The 14,308-nt window shown below is 47.5% G+C and overlaps 1 pseudogene; it reads right to left on the minus strand.

Annotated features, from left to right (window-relative positions):
* Window positions 1–7,074: 7,074 nt before the first annotated feature.
* Window positions 7,075–14,308, minus strand: part of LOC144823946 (2',5'-phosphodiesterase 12-like) — a 79,523-nt pseudogene continuing 72,289 nt past the window's right edge.

Consider the following 14,308-nt stretch of genomic DNA (forward strand, 5'->3'; position numbering starts at 1 on the left):
AAGTAAAGGTTTGGGTAACTATTTTATAGCTCCTTTCAGGAAGTAAACCATTCCTCTGCTACCAAATATGATAGCACAGAAATTTCTAAACAGTTTAACCCTTTAACTTACGCCAGAAATCTCCAACTCTGCACTAGCTCCATCTCTCAGTCTACAGACCTTTGCCACTCTGTTAGAATGGAGCACAAATCAAAATTCATCAACTTACAGCACTTTAGAGCTCACTCAAGGATGAGAGGTTTGGTAAAGTTTTAAAAGTTTTATTTCTCATTAGGAGACCAGTAATAATCAAGGTCTTTTATTCAGATTAATGAAACACAAAAAGATGATGAACGGAATGTTGAACAGTGTCAAACATTCACCCCCAGTCACAGATCTGGGTTTAATCTATTATTATACTGCTCACCACGCAATTCCAGTCCCCAGCCATATACATGGGAACAGTCCAGCCCCAACTGCCAGACCAGGTCCTCCCTGGACCGAAAAACAAGCATCCTGGAACCGGTGTCAGGGCATCATCCCTCATCAGCCAGGTTAGCTTGAAACCGGTGGTGTAGCGAACATCGGACCCACATCTGGGCATACCCTTCCCACTTACGGTGAAAATGCAACACAAGAAGATGATGGACGGAATGTTGGGTAGTCCCTATCTTAATCTAAAGGACCTAACCTAGTATTAAGCCCATAAAGAGTACTCTAAGGGGCATTGCAGGGTAGGTGTGCATAGAATACATGCCTTACCTCTGTATCTATGAGCATTTACTATATAGAAAAGCACAAAACATAAGCTTCAAAAACTGCTGCCATAATCATTTCCAGCAAATTAAGATGGATCTTCCAATGGTCCATCACCTTCTTTCTCGATTCCCATGGTAAATGTCCATGTTGACGTGATGTTGTTTGAATGCAGCTACAGCGTATTACAAAAAGATACATCTACGAAGGTTCTCATGAGAACCTTTGCAAACCTACTCTGTTAGCTGTTCAGTGACCGACTGTGTAACATTGGACTACTCTATAAAACAAAACATTAATATTAACATCTAGCTTGCCCAGGTTAGATCATGAGAAAATTTTTCTTCAATAAGCCTTAACTCTACTTAAACATTTGATTTATTATAACACATAGCAGGTGACTTGATCTAATATGATGAAATCATATGGTGTGAGGAAAGAAAGAAATGCATTTCCTTGCAACAGCATATTTTCTGAAAATGACACATAATGACACATACAACAGTTCTAAAAGGCATGATTTTATTAAAGGAAAAGAGAAAAATGAAAGAAAAAAATATAAGGCCTAGTGAGCACGATGAAAATGGGACCTTTCCGCCATCTGATAAACTTCACGTTTGTTTCCTTCACGTTTAGGAAATGCACATTCTCCTACGGTTTATTTTTGTTAAGCATTCTCTTCGTTATTGTCAAGGTACATTTTAGCATCCGTGTAAAGTTAATATCATCCAAGATTTTCTGCTCTGTAGCCAGGATATTCTAAATCTTGGCTTGGAGGGGCTGCATCTTTCCCCTGTCCACCATGTGGCTCAAATATACCTTGGAAACCTGCCTAATCTGGCAATTAATGGTCTTGACCATAAGACCTGCCTGCTTCAGGGCCTGAAGCATCTCCTGGAGGTGTTATAGGTGTTCCTCCCAGCTGGAAATGAAGACAGCTATCAATGCCAAAAGGTATCCTAGGCAACTATTCAATTACAAAACAGGACTAAAAGCACGTACAAAGGGAAACATACATATATCTTTACATGAAAATGGAAATGTATTATTATATAAGATAAATATATTAAAAATTGATTTATTCATATATATATATATATATATATGTATACATTCCTCTGCCCTGTCACAATTTCTATCTTGCTTACCTGCCCTGTCCTGCCGCCTGCACCCCGGTCCACCACGGGTTATCCCAATTGTTGTGGATGGTGCAGGCTGACACAGGCAGCAGTATCTCTTCAGTGGCAGTTGGGGGCGGAGCTACGCGACTAGCGCCGGGCTTGCAGCCTATATCTCCCTATGTGTTACCCGTCGCGCAGCGGACGCGCCGCTTTCGCGCCAAAGGCGCGCCAAAGTCAAGTCCGTCTGCGCCCGTCCGCGGCCGGCCGGGGCCAGGGGCCACACATCCTGCCCATTTCTCCCTACGTTATTCTCGTGCTGAACTACTCTCCTTCTGGTCATTTCAGGCTACCTCTGTCAGGCTCTGCTTTCTGGCCTCTTCGGGGCTGTGCTGAAAAGACCTATAAAAACCCCTTGTGAACTTCCTCGAAGTCTGAAGTATAGACACAGACTGCTAAGTCAGTTCAGCCGGGGCGGGAAAGGAAGGGGACAGCAGGGAGGGAGATCTGCAATGACAAACAACAGGTATTTAGAAAACACCCCTCCTGTGACCTTCAATGTTGACCCTCCCACTGCAGTCCCTTAAGTCAAACAATACAAAGGAGCCCCCTCGTACCTGTAAAGGAAAATACAATGGACTTGTTCCAAGGAGTCTTAAGGCGAGGAGATACCAGGGACTCTACCCAACTGTAGATACAAAACAGAAGATATGCAATGAAAACTTGAAACCTATGCGCGTTGTGCGATTGTCAACGTAGATTTCCTCACGTACCCTAGTTATGAATAAACACACTTCATTGGGTATGAAACAATCCCTCTGATATGGTACCCCTCTTGTCTCCTACTCCAAATGAAAAAAGACAAACCATGTTGTGGAAGAATTACGGGAAACCATAACAGCAGACAAGCATTCTCTGACTGTTCCAATGTGTCTGCTTATGCTGGTTGTACATTTCCCAGGGGTGTTGCCATCACACCGTCATCATTGCACACTCGGCCAATAACCCTGGAACTCTGCCTTTGTTTGCACGGGAAGTCTATGGCAAACACGGCAGATGAGGGTTTCACCAAAGTTAAGGAACGTTTTTACATAGCGGAATGAGCATCGCTATATGAACACAAATGTCCGCTAAGAAAAGCGGCTGCAGCGTTTCCCTCTCAGCCGAGAGGAAATACAATACCTCACAGTGTTATTCACGTTGTCGGGACCATGACACCCAACACCAAGTGAATCTGTGAACAAGTCAAATCAAGAAACGGGACTCCGTAGGGGCAAGAGAGAACAACCTTACCGCTACTCCAGGTTACAAACCGACAGCCAGGAACAGGAAACAATTATCGGAGCCGCTCATCCTCATCGGCGTCTATTTGATTCCGGGCATGCGTGCGCACCTTGCGTCGCCTACGTGATGCGTCTCCTAGCATGCTGGGTGTTGTAGTTTCCTCGTAGGGGCGCGCACCCGGTGGTTCAGCGCACCATACCATGGTGGATTATGATAGTACATCCCCCTTCACAAAGGGCGGTGACCGACTACGGGCTTGCCCGGGCACAAACGATGATACCGAGCAACCAACCGGGGAGCGTGTACAGCACCAGCAGGTTCCCAGGAATTCTCCTCCGGCCCATAACCCTTCCAGGAAATCAGATACTGCAGGCTCCCCCTCACCCACCGGGAATCCAGAATCCCCTGCACCTCGTACTCCCTATCCTGCTGTACCCAGAGAGGCAGAGGAGCACGGCGAATAGGACACCTAGAGGGTTTCAAGAGCGCAACATGGAAAACAGGGTGTATTCTGAGCTGTGCAGGCAGTCGGAGACGAACAACCACAGGGTTAATGTGCCTCACCACCTTGTAGGGCCCTGTGAACCTGTGATTGAACACACTGTGCCTCTTAAACTTGATGTGTTTGGTGGACAGCCACACCAAGTCCCCTTTCTTATACACCGGGTTAGGTCTCCGGCGTTTGTCAGCTTGTGTTTTGTAACTAGCTTTGGCTCGCACTAGATTCATACGTGTATCCAAAAGCACCCTGCGTACACACGACAACCTCTCCTTGACCTCCGGCAATTTTATACTGTGGTTCGGCAACAACATAGGGTCGAACCGGGGATGGTGCCCATATGAACAAAAAAGGTGTGTACCTAGTGGATAAGTGCTGAGTACTGGTATAAGCTATTTCCGCCACCCACAGCCAATCCACCCAAGAATCAGTATTCTCTTGTACGTTACAACGGAGATATTGTTTCAAGGTTTGGTTCAGCCTCTCCGTCTGGCCATCCGTCTGCGGATGGAAACTGGTGGACAAGGAAGAAGTAATGTGGAGCACTGAACACCAAGTTTTCCAAAAACGTGCAGTGAATTGGACCCCTCTATCGGACACAATATCTCTGGGGAGACCGTGCAGCCTAACTATATTCACTAGAAGGAGGTGAGCTAGCTGGCCTGCCGTGGGAACCTGATTGCACGCTATAAAGTGCCCCATTTTGGTTAAGTAATCAACCACCACTATGATAGCTGTTTTCCCCTGAACTTTCGGGAGCCCCACAATGAAGTCCACCGAGAACCTTTCCCATGGGTACTCGGGCGTGGGCATGGGTTGAAACAGCCCATGAGGTTGTTGTCGATCTGTCTTCATTTGATTACATGTCATACATTTGGTTATCCACCGACGTATGTCAGGTCTGATGGAAGGCCACCAAAACTGTCTTTGCGCCTTCTCGAGAGTCTTGACATACCCCCATGTGTCCTGCACAGGGAACAGTGTGGCACCATGAAAACACGGTTTTCCGCAAAGCGTTCATAGGGATGAGGGCTTGTCTCCCTCTCATAGGTATTCCCTGCTTTATGTTCCATTGAGGATGATGTCGAAGCCAGGTTCACCAGACACAGGTCCGTACACCCCGTCTCACTCCCATTAGGAAATCGCTGGTTTGGGTGACACATATGACCTTGGAAGGTTCTATGAAGGCCCTAACAGGTTTCGCGGTAAGATGTGTGGAATTATCTTGTCTCGTTAGAGCATCCGCTTTCTTGTTATTAGAACCAGGTCAGAATGTGACAATGAAGCGGAATTCTTCAAAGAATAGCATCCATCAAAGTTGTCGCGGAGTGAGATGATGTGCGGCCCGCATGACTTGCAGATTTATGTGGTCGGTGTACACAGTTACTTGGTGCTTCGCTCCCATCAGCCAATACCTCCATTCCATGACTGCATTCCGAATGGCCAACAGCTCCTTCTGAGCGATTGTGTAATTGGTCTCCGCCGAACTGAGCCTTCTGGACATAAACGTGATGGGATGTAACAAGCCAGTCTTCTCTTCCTTCTGAGACAGCACAGCACCCAGAGCGGTTTCGGAGGCATGGGCCTCTACGATAAAGGGTAGGTCTGGTTTGCATGAGTTAGCACCGGCGCCTTGGTGAAAGAGATTTTCAACCGATCAAAGGCTTCTTGTGCTTCTTTATCCCGCACAAAAGGAACTTTTTTCCTCGTGAGTCTGGTCAGAGGTGTTACCATACCAGAAAATCCGTGAATGAAGCGTCTGTAAAAGTTCGCGAACCTCAACAGGCTCTGGATTACCTTGACATTACAGGGACATGGCCATTCTCTTATGGCTTGGACTTTTCTTTCCGCCATCACTTGTCCAGAGGGGGTGAGCATTACACCCAGAAATTCCACCGTAGTGGCATGGAATTCACATTGGGTGATTTTGCAGTATAATTGATGCTTCTGTAATGCTTGTAACACTTGTTTCATATGGTCCACGTGTTCTTCGGTTGAATTGGAATACACGAGTATATCATCGATATATACTACGATGTGGTGGTCAAGGAACTCCCTCATTACTTCATTTAAAAAGAATTAGAATGCGGCTGGGGCATTGCATAGTCCGAAGGGCATCACTAGATACTCGTAAAGCCCATTCCGCGTCTTGAATGCTGTTTTCCACTCATCACCTCGTCGGATGCGAACAAGGTGATATGCTCCTCGTAGGTCCAGTTTGGTGTAAATAGTCGCTGCTCGGACCTGTTCTAATAGAACAGGGATTAAGGGCAACTGGTATTGGTTCCTGACGGGGATGGTATTCAACGCCCTATAATCGATGCAACATCTTTTCTCTCCGTTTTCCTTCGGAATAGAAAATAACGGGGAGGCTGCTGGCGACCTAGAAGGCCTTATGTATCCGATGGCCAGGTATTTGTCCAGGTAGGCCCGTAATGTCTTGTTCTCAGGTATGGTGAGAGCGTAGATCCAACAGTTGGGTATCACGGCTCCTGGCAGAAGGTCTATTCGGCAGTCGTACGTTCTATGGGGAGGAAGGGATTCAGCTTCCCTGTCGCTGAATACTGCTTCATATGCTTTGTAACACATTGGAAGAGACACTTCTTTTTCTGCGGCCGTGGCAATGCGTTGTATAGAGGCCAATGCTTGTGCAGGGTTAGTCAACCCCGCGAGGCAATGTTCTAGGCAGTAGGGAGATTCGAACTGCACCGTCTTGGTGGTCCATTGTATAGACGGGTCGTGTTTTTGTAACCAGGGAAGCCCCAGTATAATCCCGTATTGCGGTGCTTCGATTATGTTGAACGCCAGCCGTTCATGATGTGTACCATTATAGGAGATCTCGTACTCTGGAGTGTGATACTTAATGGGCCCCACTTCGAGCTCCTTTCCGTCAACTGCATATACTGTTTCGGTGACCAGACGCACCCCCAGCCGTTGGGCTTCTGAGTAGTCCATAAAACAGCCGGTAGCTCCTGAATCTACCATTGCACGGATGCTTTTTTCCACATTTTCTATCACCATAGTCATGCCCAGGAAGAGATGATTCCGTTCATGGTCGTTCTCCGGTGTGATTGAAGGGATGATGTTCCTGCTTCATGGTTCCCCTCCTTTCACCCTCAAGCTTTGGAGTTTTCCGGCTCCTTTCCAGCAAGTCCGGCAGCGGTCTGTCCTCCCTGAAACCTGCCGGGTTTGGGTTTTACAGGGCACTCCCTTAAGAAATGCCCCTTTTTGCCACAATACAGGCAGAGCCCCTGTTTGCGACGGTAATCTTTTTCGCTCGATGTCAAAGAAGCCCTTGCTGTACCTATCTCCATAGGTTCTGTTGCTGCGGACGTTTTTTCTCCTATGCTCTGATGTTCGTAAGGCATAACATTTCGTTCTTTCTTCTTGTGATCCCCTTTCCGTTCCTTCATCCTATGATCCAAGCGTAGGGTAAGTTCAAGAAGTGCTGAGCAGGTACGGGGTTGGGGTGTCAATTTGCGCCAAGACGTCTTTAAGCTCTTCGCTCAGCCCTTGGTAGAACAAAGCCGATTTTTTAGCTTCTGGCCAGTCCGTTTCGGCCACCATACGACGGAAACTGTTCAGGTACGTTACCGGATCAGAATCACCCTGTTTAAGTTTCAGTAATTCCCTGTCTGCAGTGAAGGTTTCGGCTCTCCTGTCGAAGGTTTTCTCAAATTCTGCACGAAAGTCATCCCAGTGATATAGAAGAGGGTCGTCTCTCCTAACGACAGGGACTGCCCATTGCGCAGCTTCTCCCCCCAGGTATGAGATTAGAAATGCTACCCTAGCTTGATGTGTAGCAAACATTTTAGGCTTACACATAAAGTGTAATAATACGTGCGTCATGAATACCTGCACCTTTTTATTGTCCCCATAAAAATGCTCAGGAGGGCCCAACGGTATCTGTGAGGGCATTTCTACTACTACTGAGGTGGAGGAAGCTTGGCTACCACTTGCCGCTGTGGGAGGTGCGGGCAACCTGTCCAACCTGGCTCGCAATTGTGCAGTTTCAGTCCTAGAGGCCGCCACTTCCCTATTGGAAGCCGCCAGCTCAACCTGGACCTGTGCTAAGGCTGCTAGCACATCTTCTATGGTAGCCATTGCAGAGTTCAGCACAGCCAAGAAGTGCATAAAATTCTTGGGCCGATAATTCTGTCAGGCTCTGCTTTCTGGCCTCTTCAGGGCTGTGCTGAAAAGACCTATAACCACCCCTTGTGAACTTCCTCGAAGTCTGAAGTATAGACACAGACTGCTAAGTCAGTTCAGCCGGGCGGGAAAGGAAGGGGACAGCAGGGACGGAGATCTGCAATGATAAACAAAAGGTATTTAGAAAACACCCCTCCCGTGACCTTCAATGTTGACCCTCCCACTGCAGTCCCTTAAGTCAAACAATACAAAGTGGCCCCCTCGTACCTGTAAAGGAAAATACAATGGTCTTGTTCCAAGGAGGCTTAAGGCGAGGAGTTACCAGGGACTCTACCCAACTGTAGATACAAATCAGAAGATATGCAATGAAAACTTGAAACCTATGTGCGTTGTGCGATTGTCAACGTAGATTTCCTCACGTACCCTAGTTATGAATTTTTATTCACTTCATTGGGTATGAAACAATCCCTCTGATATGGTACCCCTCTTGTCTCCTACTCCAAATGAAAAAAGACAAACAATGTTGTGGAAGAATTACGGGAGAACATAACAGCAGACAAGCATTCTCTGACTGTTCCAATGTGTCTGCTTATGCTGGTTGTGCATTTCACAGGGGTGTTGCCATCACACCGTCATCATTGCACACTCAGCCAATAACCCTGGAACTCTGCCTTTGTTTGCACGGGAAGTCTATGGCAAACGCGGCAGATGAGGGTTTCACCAAAGTTAAGGAACATTTTTACATAGTGGAATGAGCATCGCTATATGAACACAAATGTTCGCTAAGAAAAGCGCCTGTAGCGTTTCCCTCTCAGCCGAGAGGAAATACAATACCTCACAGTGTTATTCACGTTGTCGGGACCAGGACACCCAACACCAAGTGAATCCGTGAACAAGTCAAATCAAGAAACGGGGCTCCGTAGGGGCAAGAGAGAACAACCTTCCCGCTACTCCAGGTTACAAACCGACAGCCAGGAATGGGAAAAAATTATCGGCGCCGCTCATCCTCATCGGCGTCTATTTGATTCCGGAGATGCGTGCGCACCTTGCGTCGCCTACGTGATGCGTCTCCTAGCATGCTGGGTGGTGTAGTTTCCTCGTAGTGGCGCGCACCCGGTGGTTCACCGCACCATACCATGGCGGATTATGACAATCTCTCCGGAAATCAGCAGGACTTTGAAGAAATTTGGGCTGCTATCCCCCAGGGACACGGTCGGGAATACCAACCCCCTTTTTTCCCATCCTCCACCACTCGCCAAGCCCCAAAAAGTTATCCTCCACACACCTCCCCCCTCCCTCAGAACCAAGACCCATAACCGCCTGTCCATCTGGTACATCAGGATGTATGACATTACAGCGCATGCTTTTACCACACGTGCCTTTACAACGCGGTATTTACAATGCATGCATTTACAACGCATAGCGCTTTGGGGTGCTGGATAGTGAATAGTTTAATTTACTATTCCAACTCCAGTCCCCGTGGATAAAGGGGAAGGTGTTGGATAGTAAATTAAATCTATTCCCTATCCTAGAGCGCCCCCCAGCGCAATGCGTTGTAATGGTTTGCGTTGTAAAAGTTGCGTCGTAAAGGCACTGCGTGGTAAAAGTTGCATTGTAAAGGATGTTTCCTGGTACATCAACAGCCGCTCAATGGTCAAACACCAACTAGAGATCTTCTATCTCCTAGACACCCACAAGCCCGACATATTACTTCTATCTGAAACCTGGCTGACAGCGGAATCTACCCCAGATATGCTAGCAGCCATCCCTGACAACTAATATGCCCTTCAGGCCAATAGATCGGAGCCTAAGGCTGGTGGGGGAGTGGCGGCCATAATATCACAAGCCCATAAATTTACCTCTCTATCTATCTCTCAAATCCCCTTGGTAGACTGCCTTTTTTTCAGACTCGAGTCTATCTCTACCCCTTTTGTCTGCGCGTTAGTCTATAGACCCCCTAACCACATGCCCATTTTCCCGCAAGCATTTGCAAACATCATGGCAGAACTTGCTATAAATCATGCTAGGCTACTAATAATTGGGGACTTTAACTACTGGCCATATGACGAACGTGAAACCACCACTTAAGTGGCCTTTACGGAATCACTGACTGGGATGAATTTTACCCAGCACATTAAATTAGCCACTCACTCCAAGGGGAACATCCTGGACCAGGTCTGGACATCCAACCTGGAGATCTTAAATTTACAGGTCACCCCCTGTACCTGGTCGGATCACCAATTTATCTCCTTTTCCATCCCTACCTCTCCCCTCCTTAAAACCTCTCCCCCAGGGGCCGGCCAGGCAAGGAACTGGAGCCGGGTTGGCATCCCTGAGCTCTGCTCCATCTTATCCTCCTCTAATCCCCCGGACCCCCTTCCCAAGGGCCCCCAGGCCTCCCCCATGCACAGGCAGACAACATCAATACCTGGCTGGCTACAGCCAGAGATAGACTGGCCCGCCTTAGGAAGGTCAAATGCAGAAGACCACATGACGCCCAGCGTTGGTTCACCACTAACCTCAAGGAAATGAAATTGACCCTACGTCAATCTGAGCGCAAATGGAGACAGGATTACTGCCCCATAAAAAAATCCATCTTCGTGCTCGCACTCAAGGAATATAAAGGCGCCATCCTAAAAGCCAAATCAGATTACTTCTCACTAAAGGTCCTTAACTCTACCAATAAAGCCAAAGACATCTTCCACATCGTAGACGAACTCGTCAAACCTAATCGCATTACCACTAAACCAGTCCCCTCACAACAGCTCTGTGACTCCCTCAATACCTACTTCATTGACAAGATATCTAAAATCAAAGCCAGCATCCTAGGAGCTGCCCCCCTCTGGAACCTGCCCCGATGCATCGTAACCCGCTCTCCTTTGATCATTTTCCACCTATCACTGGGGAGATTTTTTTCTCCCTACTCAAAAGAGTCTGTTATGGCTCTTGACCAGACAGCTGTCCCCCCCATATCGCCCGGGAGATCTTCCTCCAGCTTCCAGAACCCCCACTATCCCTCCTCAACAACTCCCTAGACATCAGCATTGTCCCCAACTGCTTCAAAACCGCAGAAGTCAGACCTATCCTGAAAAAGTAGGAGCTGACCCTCTTGTTCCCAGCAACTTCCGACCTATCTCGCTTTTACCGTTTATGAGCAAGATTCTGGAGGCCCATGTTGCTAGCTGCCTTAGCACATTCGTGGAACATTCACACTATCTAGACCCACACCAAGCGGGTTTTAGACACTCCACTGAATCCATCATGTAAGCAGTCCACGAAAGGGAGCAGACCACAACATCTTACAGGCCCTAGTGCTCCTAGATCTGTCGGCAGCGTTCGACACCGTCGACCACAACCTACTGGTTGAACGGGTCGAGAGTGCCGGCATCCTGGGCATCCCCCAAAAATGGATCTCCTCCTTCCTCAGCAACCGCCACCAAGCCGTTCGCCTCTCTGATTTTTCCTCCGAGAAAAAGAGACTCACTTATGGGGTTCCTCAGGGGTCCTCTCTTTCCCCGCTCCTATTCAACCTATATATCCTTCCGCTGATCTCAGATCTACGGAAGAGAGACGTAGCTATCTTTAACTACGCCGATGACATCCAGCTGGTCTTTACTATTGACTCTTCCTCACACGCAATGGAAACCTTCCAATCCACCATGACGTTCATCAGTAATTAGATAAACCTAAGCCAATTAAAATTAAACCCAGATAGGACCGAGCTGGACCTCACCAGGTCTGCAGTTAACCCTTGGAACCTCAACTTCTGGCCACCCGCCCTGGGCCCCCCTCCCTCTCCAGTCAGAACGGTCAAAAACCTCAGGGTCACAGTCTGCAGTGATCTCACCCTAAAAACTCAGATCAATACAGTAGTCTCCGCCTGCTTTTTCCATCTACGTAGGATCCGGAAAATTTGTAGATTTCTCTCCTTTGAGGCCCTTGTTCAGGTCACTCTGGCCCTAGTCATGTCTCGAATTGATAATGCCAATTCACTATACGCCGGAATCCCCGCCTACCAATTACAAAGGCTTCAACTGGTGCAGAACAAAGCGGCCAGACTGATACATGGGCAGCCTAGGTCGCGACACGTAAAAGCCCTGCTTAAAAGCCTTCACTGGATCCCAGTTGCCCAACGCTGTCTCTTCAAACTAGGCTGTCTGATTCACAGAGCCATCTCGGCTCACAGGCCTGTCTTCATAGCCAATAGAATTCAGCTCTATGTCCCTCGCCGTGCCCTCCGCTCTGCCAGTTTGAATCTGTTGACACCTCACTCCTTTAAAAGGAAGAAACTGGGTGGACTCCGGTTTACGTTCTTGTCACCTCAGTTCTGGAACACACTCCCTCCTGAACTACGTCAAATCGATTCATATCCCATGTTTAGAAAATCCCTTAAAACTTGGCTATTCTCTCAGGCCTACGATCAATAGCTCACCCAATGCACCTGTCCAGGCAGCTCCCAATCAGCGCAAAGAAAATGTTGGTGTACGAGCGCCCTAGAAATACCGGTTATCATATCATATCTTATCATATCATATATATACAGATACATCAATCAATTCATAAACAAATACATGTCATCCACATCACTTTCTTCTACACTCATGTACCCATGCATACAGATACTTCATACAACCAACAGATAACAAGTGTATAGGGATGAATTATTGTGTTTTTTTATGCATCAAGTAAAGTTCTATCAAGTGGGGTATTTCTTTCTAACTTATCAACTATAGTGTAAAGATTGTGGCTAAAATAAGTATTCTTATTTTGTCTCAACTATGTCGTCTAGGTAGGTGGCACAGAATGCCTCCATCCCAGCTAGGATCCTGTTGACCAACCTCTAAAAGTTGGCAAGGACATTCTTCAAGCCAAAGGTCATCACTCTAAACTGGAAGTGGCTCTCTGGTGTCCAGAATGCAGACATCTCTTTGATATCCTCAGTCAGAGCAAACTGACATTACACTGATGTAAGATCTTAGTACTGAGAAGCTTGGCAGTGAAATGCCTGTCTATGAGCTCTTCAGCTCTGGTATGGGATGTGTGTCACTCTTATTGGCACAAATGAGTCCTCTGTAGCCTACATAGAACTCAAGTTCTGCAGTGGTGTATGGTGGGGCAGCCTTGGATACCCAAACCACAGGACTGGGCCAGGGAATGTTGGAAGGATCGATCACCTCTAACACCAGAATCTTGGAGACCTCCTCCATGTTACTGGCCTCAACCTTATCTAACAGCCTCTATATTTGGTTTTTGGCAGGTATATTGTCTCCAGTGTCTATATCACGGGCACACAATTGAGGAAACTCAGGGGTGAGGGAGAATAGAGAGGAAACCTGCTTCAGCAACTGATGACAGTCACTCTGCTGTTCTGGAGTCAAGGTAGGGGAGAGGTTAATGCCCTCTACTGACCCTTTGTGCTTTTGGGCAGATAGGAGGTCAGAGAGAGGTTTACTCTCACTTCCACCCCTTCATTTGTCATCAGGAGCATGTTAACTTCAGACCTCTCAAAGTGGATTTTCAGGTGGGTTGTGTGTATCACCCTTGAGGGGTTTCTAGGGGACTTAAGATTCACTAGGTAGGTGGACTCTCCATTCTGCTCCTTCACCTTGGATGAGCCTGTCCAGCGATCCCGGAGAGCTATAGGCTGCACAGGCTTCATAACTCACACCTGCTGCCAGGTTGAAACTATACCAGAGTTGCCTTCTGATCACACCAGAGATTCATGACTTCTTGACTGGCCTCAATGGAGTATTTTACCTTTTTCCAGAAGTGATGCATCTGGTTGTGGGATGCCAGCATGTAGCTGACCAGATCCTGAGGGGGTATCGAGGGAGCTTGCTCTCACCCTCTTTGTATAAGGCTAAGAGGTCACCTAACAGATCAGCTTGAATGGGCTTGTGCAACTCCTCTCTGTAGTCAAACAGGGGGCATGTCAGGAGGACGTACCACTCATGCCTCATGTGCTCAGGTAGGCCTGTTAACATGCCTTTAAGAGTTTTGTTGAATTGCTCCACAAACCCATTTGTTTGGAGGTGATAGGTTGTGGAGAACATTAAAGTCACTCCACACTCATCGAATATTGACTTCATGCTTCAAGTTAGTGCTTCTGTCATTCACTACCTTTTTGGGGAACCCCACATTGGTAAAAAGCCCCATCAGGGCCCTGACCACAAAGGTCCAGTCACAGACCTCAGGCAGAACCCTTTTTGGTAGTGGGTGGCATTGTCCACCAAGACCAAGATGACCCTGTTTCATAAAGTTGTCTTGGCATCCAAGGAACCAACTATGTCAATGCCCACACACTTAAAGGGAGTGTCATTGACAAGTAATGGGGTCAGTGGACCCACTGGCCTGGCAGATGGGACAGGACCTACAGAATGCAACAGAAGCTGTATTCATCCTGGGCCAAAGGAAGTGAGTCACAAGTCTGGCGAAGACTTGCCCCAGATGTCCTGCCAGGGGGATATGATGAGCCAACCCAACTAGGAAGGTCCTGTAACACTGAGGGACCACCAGCACACAG

This window comes from Lissotriton helveticus, chromosome 3_1, assembly GCF_964261635.1.
Source record: "Lissotriton helveticus chromosome 3_1, aLisHel1.1, whole genome shotgun sequence".
In the NCBI taxonomy this organism is placed as follows: domain Eukaryota; kingdom Metazoa; phylum Chordata; class Amphibia; order Caudata; family Salamandridae; genus Lissotriton; species Lissotriton helveticus.